The sequence below is a fragment of the Ictidomys tridecemlineatus genome, unplaced genomic scaffold (genome assembly GCF_052094955.1).
Source record: "Ictidomys tridecemlineatus isolate mIctTri1 unplaced genomic scaffold, mIctTri1.hap1 Scaffold_182, whole genome shotgun sequence".
NCBI lineage: Eukaryota > Metazoa > Chordata > Mammalia > Rodentia > Sciuridae > Ictidomys > Ictidomys tridecemlineatus.
The window spans coordinates 487404-505807 of NW_027521572.1; the positions used below are offsets into that span (position 1 = coordinate 487404).

An 18404-nucleotide genomic window follows, 5' to 3' on the forward strand; every position below is an offset into this window, starting at 1 on the left:
TTGAAGAAAATGCACAAGCAATAAGAGAAATGACAATTAACATATTCTGGAAAGGACAAAAACAATCGTTTCCAAAAAACAGCAATAAACTACCTGATAATAAAACCTAAGCAGAAATTTTTTTAAAACATCACTAAATTTCTTTGTAACTTAGCATATTACTTGTCCTTTCAAATGTTATAAATGGTGATGGGATATTCAGATGTGTCCACGGATCATCCAGGGGATCTTCGTAACAGGAAATTGCATTCAGAAAACTCCAACACAGAAAAAAATGAACATTTCTTTAATGTCATAGCCTTGCTAACCTTTTACTCAAAATGACAACAGAGGAAAATGGGAAGTAGCATAAAAGCAGTCATCTAAGGTAGGGAGACTAAAGTTTTAAAGTCAAATGCTGAAACTGAGGAGCAACAAGCTAGGAACCACATCCCACATAACCTAGTGAAAAGAGAAACAGGTACCAGGGTTCTTGAAATGAAAGAAACAAGAGAGAGAAATATAAAATGTTTTCATGTTTTTCCCTTGTCTTTATCCTTCTATTTCCTTTTTACTTTTAGCTGAGAAAAAGTTCAATGAGATTAGAAAATTCCTCACAGGAATCCAGGCAAACAATTCTTCTATTTAAGAAGGGAATACTTTTTAAGAGATTTTACACTCAATTGTACAAGGAGAGGAAACTTATCTTAACAATGATATGTCTGAAATAATTAAGAAATCAGAAAAAGAACACTCAGATTTGAAAAGATTTGTATCCAATGTTTTTGGCCTCTTTAACTGTTAGGCTTTTCATATGCAAAGTCCATTTACCTAAAATAATTTTCTTCCAATTATGTTAAATAACTATGAAACAGAATGACCTACAGTACAAACATAAGTATGTATAAGCACATATATATATATGTGTGTGTATATATATTTTTACACACACATATATATATATACACACACACACACACACACACACACACACACACACACTTATACATATATGTACACACATACACAGAGATAGACTAATTCTGCTCAGGAAAAAAAAAAACCTTAATGAACAAAACATTTAATGGATTTTTGGACAACACATAATCTATACTTCCAAATAAAAAGGTATTTTCTGTACATATGATCAAATCATAAAATCTGGGAAAAATTTATATAAAAGACTGGAAAAATTATATCATCTCCTTTTTCTCATTTTACTGTATTTCTTTGCAGCATTTCCCCCTGTTTGTATGTTTATATTAACATACAGTTCATCAACATTTAAATCTTAGTTTCTGCTTTTTTTTCCCACTTCACATTTAATTGTGAGCATTTTCTGTACCTCAAAGCTTTGAAATAAATAAATCTGCCTACTATTCCACTAATCGAACATACAATAACCCCTAAATGAATTATGTTGTGCTAAGTCTTCAATCTAATACACTGTTCCATTGAAAAACATTACCAAATCTTCAAAGCATAGTTATTTCTTTAAGATAGATTACTAGACATATATGCTACATAAAAGGATATTTATCTAACCTATCCCATCTTTTATCCCACTTTTAAGACTTCTGATACATATGAAACTACTGGTCAGGATGGCTGTAAGAATTACCAGTTCTACCAACTGCACCCACACTAAATTATTTTATAATGTTAGTTTGACTTAAACCACTATTTTGTGTTTTAGCAATTGAAAAAGAAAAAAGGGGGGGGGCAGTGACTATATAAAATAATCCTTGTGCTTATGTGCTAAGGTATAAGTAAGTTAATTTACTCACAAAAGCAGTTCTCCAAGAGAAAATGACAAAGGATACAATCCCAAAGAAAACAGTGAATACTACAGGCTTCCATGGTAGTCCATAAAAATCAGGCACAGGTTGAGTATCATCAGGCAATGTAGTAAACAGCTTAAACAGACAAATTAGAAGAAATGGGAAACCTTAAATTTATAACAAAACAGTCACAAAGAATCATGGCAATTCTAAACCAACTTCCTCATCAGAAATCCACCTCCTCAATATTTTCCAATAGCTTCTTCAAGAGAGAGGATACTGGCAGTCTCATATTTTTTGTTCGCTTCCAGTGTTTTCAAGTATAATGAATCTAAATACTTTTTAAAAATATTTATGTATCTTTAGTTTTAGGGTGGACACATTGTTTTGTTTTTATATGGTGCTGAGGATCGAACCCAGTGCCTCATGTATGCTAGGCAAGCGCTTTACTGAACCACAACCCCAGCCCGAATCTAAATACTTTAAATTGAGCATACATTTCCAGTTTGTAATAGGCCCTATATCATCACATTGTCTAACACCTGGCTAGAATCCCTCTGGATCATTCTTTTCTCTTAGATAACCTGGTTTTTATAATTTAAAATATTCATTTAAGACAAAACTTAAATATATGAAAGAACTAATTAATTTTATGGCAACAAATAAAAACAATGACGATATATGTATAAGATTTTAAATCTTACTTCCATTCCACTCTTATATACAGATACGTGACAGGTAATTTCAGACAACTCTTGAAAACTGGCTTAGATAAACTTCTCTGAATTTAACATCCTTCTATAAAATTCAGAGCCTAATTTTAAATGGTTGCTCAAAGGCAGTGCAGTAAACACCTGCCTACTCTTCCCTGTTTTCACCGCCCTCTACACATAATAGGAGATAACTGTCACTTGGGCCCAATTCCCCAGCAGTCTCCTTAGGGAAAAGACCTGTAGTAACATTAGCTGTTTGGATTGTTGGCTGCATTTCAGAACATACCATGAGGTTGTCACCTCTATTCCGTCAAAAAAAAAGTGCAAGTGGGGAAAGCTCAAGTACACTCTCACCGGCCTCGCTTAACCATACAGTCACGTCCTGCCTGCCTTGGGCCTGACACACTCCATTTCTCCGTCGCCACGACAGTCAGTGCACCCACTCTGCCAGAACTCAGCCACCCGACAGGGGTCCCAGGAGCTCTGGGTCCCCCAAAGAAACAGTGACAGAAGGCACAGTGGCAGGTACTGAGTCCATGGTGTAGGGACAGCTGAGTGGAAGCGACGCTTCCCTGCAGAACAGCACAGGACCCTCTCTTTCACCGTTTCCTACTTCAGTAGGACCCAGCGCAGGGGGCGGGTACTGGGAGTGAACTTTGCCTTCCTCCACCACAGGCGCTTTCCGCCCAAGGCACGTGAAACCCGTCATCAGAGGAAGCCCCTGGGTGAACTGCAAGTGAGCAGACAGAGGATGCTAAGGGGCGTGGCGGGGAGCGGGAAGAACCAACTGCGGAGCCCGGTGGGGGACAGCGCCAGTAGAGCCAAGCCGAAGAGTCCAAATGAAAGGACTCCAGAAGGAAAGAGGCTCACCTGTCCCCGGAACTAGGAGAGGACCGGCGATTTAGAAGGCTCTGGAGGAAGCCATGGAACTAGCAGAAGGGGATTATAGGCAGAGACTAGGAAAAAGGAGAAAGTCAGGCCTCCCAGCCCCTCCCAGAGCAAAACCCTTTTGTCAACGTGTTGAGACACCAGGTACCTACCTGCCCCAAAAGTGCAGACAGAAGAGGAGAAGCTTCTCCTGCTCCCTTCTAAAAGACTACTGCTAGGCTTTCCTTCCCTGCTCACTCTAGTCCTGTTACTTTCTCCAATTGTGGATGACACTCTTTTTAAAAAAGCCTAACCCTAAGGAATCATGTCATTATCACCCCATGCCGGTGGCTTCATTTCTGGATGCCACATTTTAGGGTTGCATGACTTGTGGAAAAAAACAGAATCATGAATAGCCCGAAAAGCACGTGCTAAAAATTGAAGAAACTGGGGACATTTAACTTGGGGAGAAAATGAACATCTGTGGATCTTTAAAAATCTGTCGTCAAATTGAATATAGTCAATTCAAAAGAACAAGAATAAGCAGGAAAGCACTGAAAAAGAAGAGCAATGAAGGGTACAGGGAGGGCAGACTATATAATTAATTCATGTACCCTCATCCAAGCCCAGGAATACATAGAGATTGTGGGACAGAATAGAGAATCCAGAAACAGAACCAACTGGACATTTGGGGTACAATAAAAGTTAGTTTGGGGAAAATAGACTTTCTAATAAGTAGCGTTACCACATGGAAAATTATAAAATTGGATTTTTCTCTACTTATTCAAAAGATAAACTACAAATGGATAAGAAACATGAATGTAAAAATAGAAAATAAACAAGTACTAGAAAATATTAAGTGAAATTTTCTATGTATTATGAGTGGGCAAAACCTGCCTCATTGAAAAAATCTTTCCTGGCTGTATCTAAACCTGCTACACACACACACACACACACACACACACACACACACACACACACACGCAGTTTGACAATGACAAACTGAGAAAAAATATTTGCAACATATTATTGTCCAAAGAATCATGTTCCTGAAATATAAAGAACATTATAAATAAAATGGCCAGCAAACCTATACAAAAATGGGCTGAAGAAATAAACAGATCTCAGGAAAAGAAATGCAAATAGCTATAACATATGGAAACTTGCTCTGCTTAGCTCATAATGAACAAAATACAAATTAAACCACACCAAGACACCATTTCTCACTTGCATTGGCAAGATCCAAACGTTTGAAAACATACTCAGTAGGTGAGAGAATGTGGGGGAATACAAATTCTCAGACACTGCTAATAAGTATACAAAATGATACAACCCTTATGAATGAGATTTGGCAACATCTCCCAAAACTGCTTATATATTTACCTATTAACTCAACAATCCCACTTTTTTTTTTAACTTTTTCAGTGCTGGGGAAGGGTATCTTGGGCAAGTGCTCTACTGCTGAGCTATAGTCCACCAGCCCTAATTTCTAAAGATACTGGGAATACAACAACAAATGTTTAAAACTTGTATTTACAAAACTATGTTATTCAAGCATTAATTATAACAATACAAGATGGTCACAAAAGGCTGAAACAACCGTCATCAATGAAAGTTGTTGAATAAACCAAAGAAGAAAGAAAATAATTTTAAATACTGCTAAGAGCTGGTTTCTGGAATACATTTTTTAAAAATGAAGTAGAGAAAAATATTTATAGAATACTATTTGTATCTTAGAAAGTGAAAAAAGATGAATATATTATTTCTTATAGCTTTGAGGTAAAACTGACATGCAATAAATTACATGTATTTAAAGTGTGCAATTTGATGAATTTTAACATGAAATTATGAAATCACCATTATAATCAAGATAATATACACATCCTTTACTTCCAAAAATATTCTCATTCTCTAGGTAATTTTGCCCTTTGTCACCCTTCTTTCTTGCCCCCCACTTTCCCATTCCTCCAGCAAAATGTCTTATCTTAATAGATTGCTTTGCATTCCTCAAGTTTTATGTGTATGGGATAATATATTGTATTTTCTATGGCTTCTCTTATTCAGCATAATTTGAGATTCATCTACATCAGTTTATCTATCATCTATTTTTATTGCTGAGTAGCATTTCATTACATGTACATACCACAATTTGTCTATCATCTATTGATAGACATTTGGATTTTTTTCCAGTTTGGGGCTTTTACAAATAAAATAGCCAAGAACACTGATATAAAATTCCTCCTATTGCTATATAACTTATCTTTTCTTTGGAAAAGAATGGTTGGATATGACTGGTGTATGTTTACCTTTTTAAGAAGGTGATTCTACCACTTTATATCCCCACCAGATGTGTACCCATCCAGTTCCTCCATCTCTTCTCCAACCACTCAGCACAATTGTCTTTAATATTAGATATTTAATAAGTGTGTAGTGGTAACTCTTATGCTTCAAAATTGCATTTCCCTGATAATTATGTCAAGCATTTTTAATGTATTTACTATCTGTTTATCTTCTTTGATGAAGTGTTATTTTACAGGACTATATTTTTTTCTAATGCGTTCTAAGAGTTCTTCATATATCCTTGATGCAAGTCTTGATAAATGCTTTACAGTAATTTCCTCCCAGCTTGTGTTTTGTCTATTTCATTGACTTCAAAGTGTATTTTGAATTACAGAGGTTTCAGTTTGATGAATCCCACATTGTCAAATCCTTTTTAATGCTTTTGTTGTCAAATTTAAGAAATCTTTGCCAAACCTAAGTTCAACAAAAATTTTTCTCTTATTTTTTTTCCTAGAGGTTTTGTAGTTTTGAGTTTAATATTTAAGTCTGTGAGTTAATTCAGGTGTCTAATGCAAGGCATGGATCAATATTTTGCATATAAATATGCAGTAATTTCAGTACCATTTGCTGAAAAAACTTTCCATTCTCTACTTGTCTTTCCATCTTTGTCAATGACTGTTGCCATATATATTGTGTATCTATCTCTGAATTCTTGGCTCTGTTTCAATATGTTTTGTCTGCAATCCTGATTACTGTAGCTTTAGAATATTTTTTTTTCCTCTTCGTATGGTACTAGGGATTGAACACAGGACCTTGCATATGCTAGGCAAGTCCTCTACCACTGAGCTACATCCCCAGCCCTAGATTAAGTCTTGAAGCCACGTTGCAATCAGCTTGTCATTTTCTACAAAACTCTGCAGGGATTTTGATTGGAATAATGTTGACTCTGGTGATTAAACTGGGATGAATGGACACCTTAGTCTTCTGACTCATAAATTAGGTATATCTCTCCATTTAGGTTCTCTTTAAATTCTATCAGCAATATTTTATAGTTTTTAATATATACATTTTAGTTTTTGCCACGTTTATGTTTAAATACTTCATATTTTTATTCTATTGTACATGGAAATCTTTAAAATTTCAATTTCTAATTATTCATTGTTAATATATAGAAAATATAATTGCTTTTAGATGTAAATTTTATCTGTCAACCTTACAATAGCTTTTTTCTAGATTATACCAGATTGTATCTATATATATTCATGTTATCTGAAAAGAAAGAGAATTTTATTTCTTCCTTTCCAATCTGAGTGCATTTTATTTCTTTTTCTTGCCTTAGTATACTAGCTATTTCCTTACTGCACCCCAGTACAATGCTGAATAGATGTAATGAGAGTAGACATCTCTGTTTGGTTTCTGATCTTGGGGAAAAGTATTCAATTATCAACCATTAAGTATGAGGTTAGCTGCATTTTTTCAGAGGATGTTTTAAGCTCCCTTCTATTCCTAGTTTGTTGTTTGTTTTTCTACATCAATAATCAATGCTGAGGGGCTGGGGTTGATACTCAGTGGTAGAGCACTGGCCTAGCATGTGTGAGGCAATGGGTTCAAATCTCAGCACCGCATATAAATAAGTGAATAAAATAAAAGTTAATCAACATCTAAAAAATTTTTTTAAATAATAATCAGGGCTGATTTTTTTTACATGTTGATGCGATTTATTGTCACCTACTTGTACATGCACACAAAATAACAATATAATTTGGCCAATATTACTCCCCAACATTTCCCCCCTCTGCTATATTTTTTAAATGCTTGTTTTGTATCTCTCGAGCTAAACACAAAGATTGTGCTTTTAGGTACATCAATGTGGTAAATTTCATTGATTTTCAAATGTTAAATAAATTTTGGATTCTTGACATAAATCCCCATCATCCGTCTAGTTTTTGTCTATGATGTATTTTCCTTTTACATATTGTTGTATTTGACTTAAATTTTTGTTTAGAATTTCTGTACAGATTCATTGGAGATCCCATGAGAGGTATGTGGTTTTCTTTTCTTATTATATCTTTGTCTTGGTTTGGTGTAGTGATAACACTGGATTCATAGGAGAAATATTTCCTTGCTTTAATATTCTACAAGGGTTTAGTATTACTACTACTATTAGGAATTAGTATCATTTCTTCCTTAAAGGTTTAATTGGATCACCAATAAAGCTATCTTGGTCTTATATTTTTTTCTTTGTAGAAAGGTTTTTACCTATACCTTCAATTTCTTTAATAGTCAACAAGGTTTATGAAATTGTCTGTTTTTCTTGAGTGAACTTTTGCAATTTGTGGCTTAAATAGAATTTCTTCATTTCATCTAAATTGTCAAGTTAATTAACATAAACTGTTCATAATATCCCCATTATCAGTCTAGTATCTGTGAAATCTGTAGTGATATCCCTTCTCTGATTGCGAATATTGGTAACCCGTGTCTCCTCTTTTATTTCCCTCACTAGATGTTGATCAATTTTATTCATCTTAAAGAACTAGCTTTGGGTTTCATTGATTTTCTCTTATTTTCCTTTTTTTAAAATTTTACTGACTTATGGTCTTTATTATATCTTTTTTTCTTGCTTACTTGGAGATTAACTTATTTTTCCTTTTCTAGTTTCTCATAGTAGGAACTAAGTCAATGACTGGAGACTTATTTTTTAATAAAGCTATCTTGGGCCTGGTAGTGCTATAAGTTTTCCAATAACACTTTAGTGACATTGCACAAATGGATATGTTGTTTTCAGTTTTATTCAACTCAAAATATGAATTTCTTCTCTGATTTATTTGACTCAAAAATTATTTAGCAGTGGGGGCTAAGGTTGTAGCTCAGTGGTAAAGTGCTTGCCTCACATGTGTGAGGCACTGGGTTCGATCCCCAACACCACATAAAAATAAATATACTGTGTTGTTCATTTATACCAAATATATAAATATGATAGATAGATACAGATATACATATAGATATAGATAGATAGCAGATAGCAGCCTGGCACTTAAGTTTTCAAATATTTGAGAATTTTCCAGATTTTTCCATTATTGATTTCTCATTTTATTGTGTTCAGAGAATAAGCTTTGCCTGACTTTGAATACTTTTATATTTACTGATAATTTTTTTAAGATCCAGAATATAGTTTATCTTGGTAAATGTTCCATGTGCACTAAGCTCCTTGGGGGTTTTCTATAAATGTCAATTAATTTCAAATGGATGGATTGATTATGTCATTCACACTTTCTACAACCTTACTTTTATTTTTCGTTTTCTGCCAATTGCTGAGGAGAGGATATTGAAATCTCTAAATGTAATCTATAGGATTCATCATTTTCCTCATAATTCTATCAATTTTGATACTTCATGTATTTTGAAGGTCTAATATTAAAAGTACAAGCATTTAGGTTTATTATATAATCTTGACTGATTCGTTTATCATTAGGAAATAACTTTCTTTAGTCCTGATGATATATTTTGCCCCACAACCTCTTTTGGTTTAATGTAGCTACTCCAGATTTCCTTTGACTAGTGTTTAACATGAGATACCTTTTTCAATCATTTTAATTTTGACTTCTTTGTGTCTTTCTATTTACAGTGTTATTCCCTTAGACATCTATTTGGGTCTTGCTTCTTTAGGCAATATGACAATCTCTGTTTTTAACTGATGTATTTAGGTACTTTCCACTTAATAGGATTACTGCCGTGCATAGGTGTAAGCTTAATATAATCTTCTATTTGTTCCTTCTGTTCTTTGTTCTTTGTTCTTTTTCTTTTCTTTCTGTCTTCTTTTGCAGAAATACCACTATCGGTATTTTTAGTGATTCCTCTATTGGCTTATTAAGCTATAACTCTGTTTTCTAATCTTAGTGCTTCAGGGTTTAGAATATACATCTTTTATTTGTCACAATCTACCTTCAGATGATACTATATTACTTCACATATTCAATAAGAACATTACAATAGTTACTACCCTTCTGAGATTTATACTGTTGTCATGTATTTTACTTTACATGTTTTCTAAGTCCCATACTACACTGATATTTGTCTTTAAACAGTCAATGACTTTTTAAAATGTTCAAATAAGAAAAATTATTTTAAATATTTATGTACACAGTCACCATTTTCAGTGTTCTTTACTCCTTTATTCCATTATTTCCATCTGCTGTCTTGGTGCAAGTGTAGGTGAATTCTTTCAGCTTGTATGTCAGTACAAGTCTTCATTTTAGAAAGATATTTCACTGGGCATGATATTATCGGCCAACATTATTACTCTTCAAATATATTAAAGGTATCACTCCACTATATTCTCTTATGCCTAATTTCTGACAAGAAATCTGATGTCATCCTTAGTTCTTCTCTACATAAATGTCTTCTCTAACTGCTAAGATTGCTCTTTATCACTGGTTTTGAGCAATTTATTTATGATATAATATACCTTGATATAGCTTTATTCATGCTTTTTGTACTCTAGTCCCATTTAATATCTTGGATCTGCAGATGTACAGTTTTCACAAATTTTTGGCCATCATTTCTTAAAATATTTTTCTGAATACCTCTCATAGCTCAACTTGAAACTGTCCCACAGCTCACTGATGCTCTGGTTCACTTTTCTTTAACAGAAGAAATTTTCCCTGTTTCATTTGGGGTACTTCTCCTGCTATGTCCTCAAGTTCACTAACAATTTCATCACAATGCTTATTCTGGCATTAATCCCATCCACTGTGTTTATCATATATTTTCAACTCTAGAAGTCTGATTTTCTTAAAATATATCTTCTATATCTCTTTTTACCTTTTTAACACACGAAATATAGTAGTAATGACTTTTTAAAAAATGCCATTACCTCATTCTAACATCTCCGATAGTTCTCAGTTGGCTTTGATTGGATGATTCTTCTCCTCATCATTGTGGAATGTATTTTTCTTGCTTCTTTGCATGCCTGGTAAGCTTTGAATCGATGCCATACATTACGAATTACTATTCTTAATATTTCGTATACAATTAAATTACTGGAAACAATTTGATTCTCTTGGGTCTGAATATTTGTTAGGTATGACATAAATTGTAATAGTCAGTCCGAGGTAACACCCTTCTGATTATTCTACCCAACTTCCTTAGATAGTTTTTTCCAGGTGCTATTCTGGTCCCTGTGTTAAGACCTGTTCCTTCTAATCACTTAAGATGGTTTCTCTGACTTGCTAAGCAGTTTCATCACACTTATGTGCAGATCAATACCCTGCTGAACACTCAGAGAGCCTTTCACAGATTTCCAGAATTGTCTCTCAATGTAGCAACCTTCTTTTGGTACTCCACCCTGTGAATTCTAGTCACTTTGGTTTTCCTGGAATCTCAGCACCATCTCTCAATTCATGGTATCCTCTGGTTCTGCCTGACTTCCCCTTCTTTGTCATGGCTTGGGAATCTCTTAACATAGTAAAAGCTGGGGCAACTAAAGAGCTCATAGCATTTGTTCTTTATGTTTCCAGAATCATTCTTTGTTGCTTGATCTTCAATGTTACTGGATCTTAAAATTTTATATGTTTGTGGGTTTTTTTTCATATTTATTTTAGTTGTTTCAGTTGGGAAGGTGAAGCCAGTACCTATATAAATCTATCATAGCTAGATGTAAAAATCATTTGCTTTTCTTTTTCTTTTTATGGTGCTGGGGATTGAACACATGGCCTCCTGTGTGGTAGGCAAGTGCTCTACCACTGAGCTGCATATCCCTTTTCTCATTTGCTTATTTTTTTAATAGCAGAATGCATAATGAAATAAATTTTAAAAGTTAACTATAAAAGAGAGTAATATCAGGGTAGACAGAACTGGGACAAAAGCTAGAGTTCTTTCAAAATCAGGCAGGAGAATCACAAGTTCAAAGCTAGCCTCAGCAACTTAGCAAGTCCCTATGCAACTTAGTGAGAACTATCTCTAAATAAAAAATAAAGAGCCTAGGTATGTGGCTCAGTGGATAGGAGCCCTGGGTTCAATCACCAGTACCAGAAAACAGATTTATTTTCACAAATTAACTTTGGCTCTTCTAAATATTTAAATAATTGTAAAATAAATAAAAAAATCTTTAAAAATTAACACCTAAATATTGAAAGCAAAAATGAAACAACCTGTGATATCATGTTGGTGACAAACCACAGAAATGAATTATTTCAAACATACCTTAGTGGGATATAGCTTAAAGACAAGAGAATTTCATTTCATTTCAGGAATACATTCCTGAAAGTATTTTAAACAACATAAATATAGTCGTGTGTTGCTTAATAATGGGAATAAATTCTGAGAAACACATCTTAGGCAATTTCAGTGTGTAAACATCATTGAGTATACTTATACAAACCTAGAAAATATAGCCATTTCCACACGTAGGTATTCATATATGGTATATCATCGCTTTGGGGATAAAAACCTATAAGTTATTATTATACTGAATTCTGTAGACAATTGTAACATTGTAAATGTTTATATATCTAAACATATCAAAACACAAAAAAGATTAAAAATACTAGGTGTCAAGAATTTTTTAGCTCCATTATTATGCACTAATGACCAAAATGTCATTAAGTGGCACAAGACTGTAAACAATTATATTTATGTCATTGAAAACTGGAACTCCAACATCAGAGAAAGAAAACACAAATCTAAGATAGATGAAGTGAAGTAAAATCTCTCTAACATCCTGAATTTTCATGGGAATTATCTAAATGACATGATCAAAAATCCCCACATATTTCTGAGCTTTGTTCACTAAAAAGGCTTACAAATGACAGTCAATTTGAGCAATAAGCAATCCTAGTACTTGGAATGTAGCCTCTAAATACCATTTCCTATTGAAAGAAACCAAAGTTCTTTTAGAGAAATAGTTCCTTCAAGGTCTGGACAGGGAATGTTTAAGATGAACTTGGAACATCTCATAGTTCAAAAGCAAGGGAAACAGGTAACAATGACCACTAGGTGGTGGCAAAGGGTCCCAGGAGCCAAGATAAAGAGGCTTCTACAAGGCAAAAGGGGGAGAAATTGAGCATCAGATAAGAACAATTACTATTCCTAACTGGATTAAACACACCAAATATTTTTAAATGCATGACATCATATTGACTCTTAAATAAAAGTTAAAAAGATTTCAAAAGCCCCTTTGGGTATCATTTGATAATGCTAGAATAATACCTTACTATTCTGAAAAGTGTTTAAATGAAGAAAAGGAATCAAATGTTTATCTCCTGCCTTAACTATACAAACCGAATATCTGTGTAAAGAATAATCAATCATAGCCAGGCGCTGTGGCACACACTTGCAATCCCAGTAGCTTGGGAGGCTGAGGAGGGAAGATAGCAAGTTCAAAGTCAGCCTCAGCAAAAGTGAATTGCTAAAGCAACTCAGTGAGACCCTGTATATAAATAAAATACAAAATAGGGCTGAGGATATGGCTCACTAGCCAAGTGCCCCTGAGTTTAATCCCCAGTACCAAAAAAAAGAAAAAATAATCAATCATAAATTTTTATTTGTATAGGCATCCCAGCCTTTAAATGAAGAAAGAAAAATCCCAGCAATTCAGACCATTGCTATTTTGCAACCTGTAATATATTAGCAAATCTCACCAAGGTCACTGTTGACTAGTAGTCAACATCAAAGGAGAGGACATGCAGATGTCAATGCAATAATTTCCTATTAAATTTTCATAAGAAACAGAATTGAACCTAAACCTGACTACCAATTTCCAAGAAATATAAAGCAACAGAGAGAGGCTGAGGTTGTTAGCTCAGCACTTGCCTAGAATGCATGGAGCCCGAGGTTCAATCCCCAGCACCACCAAAAAAAAAGGCAATAGAGAAAACAGGTTAAATTGTTGTACCAGGGGGATGTCATTTATTCACCCAAAATACAATATATCCTAGAAGTCCCACAAACATATTTTTTTCAATTATTGCAAAAAGTTACAACAAAAGGAGAAATCAATAGAGAGTAACTTATATGAGACTTGTTCTCCCACTGAAAGCAACCAGAAAGTTGGAATATATATATATTGGTACCAGGGATTGAACTCAGGAGCACTTGATCACTGAGCCACATCCCCAGTCTCAGCCCCATTTTGTATTTTATTTAGAGACAGGGTCTCACTGAGTTACTTAGCACCTCACTTTTGGCTTTGAACTTGTGATCCTCCTGTCTCAGCCTCCCGAGCCACTAGGATTAAGGCATGTGCCATAATGCCCAGTCAAAAAAAGATTTTTAAAGAGCTATTTTTCAGATAGAAAGCCACAAGGAACATGCAACTGTCACCCCTAAGAGCAGGAGAACAAATAGGTGAGCATTCTACCTGGAGGCACCCTCTAAACCTCAGTTTGAAAAGGGGAACACAAATGGGGCACAACAGTCTCACTGAGGAGAGAGAGACCAGAGTTCCAGGAGATTAAGCAGCCAAAAATATGTAGAGAAAACTACCAGAAACATGGGAGCCACAAAGAAAAAGAGTTCCAGAAATCTGCATGGAGGTGGTCTTCAGTTTGGGGCTACATTCTAAGCAGTACCTGTGAGGGCCAAGAACAATATAAGCTAACCAATCCCACAGTTGGCACTGAGCTGGGAGAAGTCTGGATTCCAGCTAGCCAGAGAGAGTTGACGTACAAAAACAGTATGGTCAACAAGCTCATGAAGATTTATTTGATCCTGGCATCATGGCACATATCTGTAATCCCAGCAATCAATCCCAGGTTGAGGCAGGAAGATCCCAAGTGTGAGGCTGGCAACTTATCAAGGGCCTAAGGAAGTTAGTGATACCCTATCTCAAAAGAAAAAAAATGTTCACTCAATATCATTAATTATCAGGAAATAAACTCACAAAGACATACCCACTAGAATGGCCCAAGTGCTAGTGAAGATGAAGTCAAGTGGAAGTCTCCTAAATTGCTGGTGGAAGTATAAAATGATTGTGGTCATTTTTTAGCATGGCTTGACAGTATCACATAAGACAAAAACATACATTAAACGTAGGAGGCAATTGCACTCCTAGATATGAGTCCACTTATAGTGGCATATATATGAAACAATACTGTAGGAAAAATGAATCTATAGTTTAAAAAAAAAGTTATCAATGGTTGCCTGGAACAGGTGGTGAAGGCACTCACTGGGAAGGATCCCAAGGAAACCCCTTTTCTAGTGAGAAAAAAAACTGTTCTATATCTTTATTATGGTAGTTTTTACATGGGTATCTACATTTGTTAAAACTCAGAGTGTGCTTGCTTTGGCAGCACATATACTAAAATTGGAACAATACAGAAAAAATCAGCATAGTCCCCGAGCAAGGATGACACCCACATTTGTGAAGTATTCCATAGTTTTGTGGAACCAACCCTTCAGCAGATGAATGGATAAAGAAACTGTGGTACATATATGAAATGGAATATTACTTATAGCATTAAAAGAGAAAAAATTATGGCATCTGCGGGTGAATGGGAATATCAGGTTAAGGGAAGTAAGCCAATCCCCAAAACCAAAAGCTGTATGTTCTCTCTGAAAGTGGATGCTGACCCATAATGGGGGTGAGGTGGGTGGTAAGGGGCATGGAAAGAATGGAGGAACTTTGGGCAAAGAGGAGGTAGGACAGGTGAGGGGGCAGAGGGATAGGAAAGATGGTGGAATGAGATGAACCACATTACCCGAGGTACATGTAGGACTACACGTGTTGTGTACAACTAGGAAAAGTTTTGTTCCATTTATATACAATGAATTGAAATGCATTCTGCTATCATGTATAACCAATTAGAACAAATTTAAAAAACTCACTGATATTGGCTCTCAAGGAATTACTGTTAAGTTGTGTGATGGCCCATGGGTTCATTATACTATTCTCTATGCTTTTCTTTAAAGCTTTTCTAATTAAATTTATTTTTTAACTAGTACATAGAAACAAACATTATAATTATTGAAGTAGGTAACATGACATTTTGATGCATGTATACACTATGTAACGTTTAAATCAGTTAAATATATCTACCTCCTCAAACATCATTTCTTTATGGTAAAACTTTCACAATCTTTTTTTCTAGTATTCTAAAATATACAGTATGTTATGGTTACCTATAGTCCCCTACTATTCTCTCTGCTCTTATTTGAAAGTTTCCATGATAAAAATACTAAAAATAATTTTTAAATTAAGATATAACTTCAAATATTTAAAGGATTTCTATGTAGAAAAGAATTCAATTTTATAGAGGAAATCATGTGGAGGAAAATTTGGAGTCAATACAAGGATGAACTAGACAACAGAAGAACATATAGCCTTGTAAGAGAGTGACTCATGCTAGGAAATACTGGTGTACAGGCCTCATAACTATTCGTCAGGGCCACAGTAAAGAAAATAACAGCAATGAGTGAGAAACTAGACTAACAGCCTTCCAAGGTTTCTTCTAACACTGATTCTGCTAAGATTCCATTGATCAATGAATCTGATTGGTGCACATCTCCCAAACACATCAGAGCCTATTACTCTCCAGTCCTATCAGATATCATACTACTTGTTTAAGATTTTACATTGACTTGTTCATAATTTTTGCATATATTTGTTAAGTCCTTTTCTTAAGGCTTTCAAAAATCACAATCATACCTTACACCTGTTAGACTCTTTTAGTCCTCGCACAATGTCCTGTACATACTGGGCCATCAAAATGCCTTTTTGAAATCTCCTTTCAAATCAGTCTCCTAACATTGTGCCTCTTCTTTGCCACTCACGTCTATGTCTTACCTATCACCGTACAATCACTGACCATACCTGCACCACATTCATGTCCCCTGACCTAGACCTAGAGGAGGGCTCTGTGCATACCTAAAAAATATGAATAAAGAAATCCTTCCCATATCATGAGGCTGTTAACTTTCCAAGTGATGCTGATTCATTCTGATAATCAAATTATGACTGTAGAAGACTGCTTTAATCACTGGAAATATAATTATTCTAACTGCCTGGCTCGTACATATCCCTTACCCAGGTGGCTGCCACCATCATGAACAAACATGGAGCCAACTGAAAAATGATTTGTTTCTCCCCACCACATCTTTTCCACCCTGGTGGTCTTTCCTCCCCAGGTATTCATTGTCTTTATACCACCTTCTGACTGTCTACATGAGAATTAGGGCGTGTGTAGGGGTAAAACCCTTCAAAATGCCAGACACCTCACCAGACATTTTACCTTGTCAAATCATTTAATTCTTATGATTGGAGTAAGCATTATCTACATTTTTCAGATGAGGAAAACTTTTTTCAAAAGTTTAGTTATTTGCCCAAACGTCTAAATGATAACCTTGGGATTTGAAACCAGATCTACCTGGCTTCAAAATCTACACATTTTACAAGGAAAACAACAACATCATCTTTCTTACACAAGCTCTGAAATAACACAACCTACAGGAAATAACTTCAGTTGAGGAGGATTACTGTCACAATGGCCCTAGGACCATCTTATCCTCCAACCTCTAAAAGCTTTCTCATTCCTATAATTAAACTCTTAAAAGTCCAATATCAACAAATACCAATAGGGGGGAGGTAAGTCCTAAAATGCTTAGATAAGCTTCTAGACAGATTAAATGTCTTGTTTGGATCATGATTTTCTTTAGAAAGATCAGCCTTAAGTGACTCTTTCTAAGAAACAGATCTAACCTAATTCCTTTCATTCTTAAAACTTTCTAAGGATCCCCACTATTAATGGTCTAATGCTACTTTGGCTCATGACTTCCTTTAAGATTTGCTGGCCTCTCCAACAGGCCCATCCCCCTCCAACTTCACACTTTACAACACCAACTATTCACATTCTCCTGCCCTCCCCAAATATCCTTTCTTCATGTTTCCATTTCTCTGAACACATTTCTTCTGACTGCCAGATTCCCCCACCACCCCAGCCTGTCTAATCAACAACAAACCACATGTCAGACTCCTGTTTGCCCTTTGCCTGTGCTTCAAACACATCTCAACCACTTTCTGACCTTACTGATCACCCTTCCAACCATAATAAATGCATTTATGGACAATAATGTTCTACCATCGAATAAATACCTCTCTTTCTGCCATTATCTTACTGTGTTTCAAGTGAATGCTGTTATCTCCCTGCCAGAATGAAAGGTTCTGAGGGGAAGAACCAAGTTTTTACAGGTGTGCAAATGTCTAGCCTTGGTAGACAGCAAATCTTCCTCATGTGCTAAACCAAGTAGCCATTAAAGCCACACCCCTATGGCTTTTGTTTCAGGAGCTATCTACTCAAAGGGTCAAGAGTCATTTTCATAAAGACATTTTAAGTTTTTCACTTCATGACCAGAAGCCACTTAAAAACTAATAAATAATCAACATTCTAATTGAAGAAACTATGTCAAACTTACCATCTTAGACAAATAAAGCAAGAATAAATATAACAAGAAAAGTATGTTGTCCAAAAGGGTGGCATCTGCTGGCTCTTCGACCTTTATCTCTAGTTGGTTTTCTGTATCAGCAGCATCAACAGGAGTACCTTCTGTTATAAGTAGCTCTAAAATTGAAAGGGGAAATTGCTATTTTATTTTATGCTATAGAATAAGAATTGTCTCTCTTCAGTTTCAATATTCATCGAGTGTTTCACTAAATATATGAGTCACAGTGCTTGGAATATGTGGCTCTCCTAAAGACAATTAACACAACAGAGAAGAAAACTTCAAAATCCTAATTAGAGCTGTCAAACCCTTCAATTATAAAATGAACAATCTCCAGTCTACTCTCCACTAC

At 35.1% G+C, this 18404-nt stretch overlaps 1 non-coding gene and 1 pseudogene across 1 annotated transcript; one reads left to right on the forward strand and one right to left on the reverse strand.

The window, feature by feature from the left end:
• LOC144372876 (transport and Golgi organization protein 1 homolog) overlaps positions 1–18404 on the reverse strand; it is a 175870-nt pseudogene that overhangs the window by 17142 nt on the left and 140324 nt on the right.
• Positions 14892–14998, forward strand: LOC144372882 (U6 spliceosomal RNA). Its single transcript, XR_013432716.1, has one exon. It is a non-coding gene; the product is annotated as a U6 spliceosomal RNA (small nuclear RNA).